The sequence below is a fragment of the Carlito syrichta genome, unplaced genomic scaffold (genome assembly GCF_000164805.1).
Source record: "Carlito syrichta isolate Samal-C Ts95f unplaced genomic scaffold, Tarsius_syrichta-2.0.1 Scaffold302860, whole genome shotgun sequence".
In the NCBI taxonomy this organism is placed as follows: Eukaryota; Metazoa; Chordata; class Mammalia; order Primates; family Tarsiidae; genus Carlito; species Carlito syrichta.
The window spans coordinates 398562-401517 of NW_007246956.1; positions in this window are offsets into that span (position 1 = coordinate 398562).

Here is a 2956-nt window from a genome sequence, read left to right on the forward strand (position 1 = left end):
TCCACTCACCTCAGCCTCCCAAAGGCCCGGGATTACAGGCTGAGCCACCGAGCTCGGCTCAGTAGCTAGGTTAATCCCATGAATCCAACAGCATAATTCATTAACCATAATGTATAGTATCAACTCTCTTATCAAAAATCAATCCTCTGCCTTCAAGGATTGGCAATAGAAATTGGAAGCAGTGGCTCACACCTGTAATCCCAGCAATTTTGGAGATTGGGAAGACTGAGGCCAGAAATTCGATAACAGCCTGGACAACATAGTGAGATACCGTTTTTGTTTTTGTTTTTTAATTGGAGTCTCACTCTGTAGCCCAGGCTGAAGGGCAGTGGTACGCATACTCATGGCCACCCCAGCGTTGACCTGCTGGGCTCAGGAGATCCTTCTGCTTCAGTCCTCCGAGTAGCTGGAACTACAGACACGTGCTACTGAGCCTAGCTGAGACACCGTTTCTTAAAAAAGGTTGGCAATAGAGAAGACTAGGAGAGGAAGATTAGAAATTGAAGCTTTATTATTATTATTAAAGTTGGGGTCTCACTCTATTGCCCAGGCTGGAGTACAATGGCACAATTATGGGCAGCTTTGACATCCTGGGCATAGGCAATCCTTCCACCTCAGCCTACTGAGTAGCTGGGACTACAGTCGCATGCCAGCATGCCCAGCTAATTTTTTTTACTGTTTGTTTTTTAGAGGCAAGGTCTCACTATGTTGCCCAAGCTGGTCTTGAAATCCTGGGCTCAAGTAATCCTTCCACCTCAGCTCCCAAAGTGGTGGAATTACAGCCCAGTTGTAAGCTTTAAAGTGTAGGTATTCCTTTCTTATGTAGATTGTCTCTGTAAGTGAATGAGAGAAAGGTAAATCACCTGAAATCATCAACCAAGCAAATAGGCAACCTACAGAATGGGAGAAGGTATTCACAAACTATACATTTGATAAAGGACTCATATTTAGAATCTACAAAGAACTCAGACAAACTCACCCCTTTGCCGACTTGAATCTGGGCCTGACTTTTATTAGTAAATCCACAGAGGATTTTAGTTTTTACTTTGTGTAAAGGAAGCATAAGAGAGCCTGCCATGAACCAAATGCACACACCTTCCTCACTGGGATTGAAGGGCCCCTCTACTAGCTGGGTGTATTATTTGTGTATGTCAACATTCTTACCTGTGTCCTAGATAATTCAGTTGCTAAGCAGACAAACTCTGAAATAATTGTCCAAAATGAACCCAGACACTCAGTCTCAAAGTCAAAACGCAGCAAGGGATGAACTTTTTTTCCAAATAAGGGGAAGGCAAACATGACCTAAAACCAAAGCTCCTCTGTTCGTTGCCACATACGAATGACCGACCAGTGAGAAAAAAAAAGAGCCTTAATGAAATACACCTGCGTCATTAGGTGCTTATAACAGACACTCAGTAAGTCTGTCAGGTCAGTGAATGAGGTCAAGAACTTGCCAAACTGAAGGGTCATTGTCGATCAATGGAACGAAAAGAGGAGAAGGAGGAAGAAAGTGGAGTCGTTTTGTGCTGAGACCTGAGTTCCAGCCTCCTACCTGGAGCTGCTTGAAAACACATCTTTCCTCTTGCCAGAGGGTTTGGGGTCTCTCAACATATTCACAGTTGACTGATGCCACATACCAGTGTATCACCTGAAGAGTAATCTCTCCCTCTACGGGAGACACAGATGAAACACAAGGCAGGCCCTCTCCTCAGCAGTCCCCAAGAGCAAATGACGTCCCCTCCGCACCCCCACCTGATTATGTCGTTCTCTCAGCCAGCATGTTGTCATAACGACTCATTGCTCTGCTGCTGATTCACGGACCAGGGAATTCAAAACCTGGCTGGACAACTTATGGGCCTGGCTACGCTCGGTTCTGCGTCTTACATTTTGCGCTGGTCTGTAACATAGGTCACATGTTAAACACACCCATGTTAGTGTGGGTGACCTCAACAGTACCAGAAAACATCAACTCAAGGGAGTTTCTGCATTCTGTGAGTCCCTTCAGCACCTTCTCGTTTTAGTTAAAACTCTCCAAGATTGCCTGTCCTACTTGACAAGGAGGGCTAAATTGGGTAATGGTAGATTGTACCACCTTCCTGGCCCCACCCTCACACCATTACAGACTACTCAGGGGGTTGACAACCAGCTTTCTTTCTCAAAAAGGATAGGGCCTTCGAATCCAGGTGATCTGATGTCAAGTCAAGGGTCAGGAATTACTCCAAGTAAAGAAACACACAAGATAGGAATGATTATTGCAGTCTGATAACTTAGGTTTTCCATGTTGAACATTAGCTTCCCAGGACTGTCTCTCCCTTAATTTCTCATAAGAATCAGACTATATTCCCTGGGGGAAGCCAGAAACAATGACACACCCTTTGACAAAGTCCTCTTCCCCCCATCTGTGTACTTAACTCCTTCACCCAACTGTCCTTAAATCCAAGGCATCACTATTCCAGGAACTGCTATTGCCATTTAGGAGAGTAGGCAGACATGAAGTGCTCAACTTCTGCCTCTCTGGCTGCTTTCTTCTTTTATGAAAGTTCACAAAGTCAGAGTTAAGTTCATGGGTGGGCTCTCTGCGCTGCCTGGCCTCAAAGTGCATTCCCCAGGACACATGGAGGAGCAAAAAGTGTTTGTCAGTCGTTAAGCCTCTAACAAAGAATGTCATGTTTTTAAATACAGAATTGAAGCCGTGCTCGGTGGCTCAGCCTATAATCCCGTGCCTTTGGGAGGCTGAGGTGAGTGGATTGCCTGAGCCGGCGAGTTCATCTCTACCATAAATCAAAAGAAATGAGCCGGGCATGGTACGCACGCCTGTAGTTCCAGCTACTTGGAAGGCTGAGGCGAAAGGATCGCCAGAGTCCAGCAGGTCGAAGCTGCGGTGGCCGGGAGCTGCCACTGCACTCCAGTCTGAGTGACAGAGTGAAACTCCAACTTAAAAAAAAAAAAAAAAAAA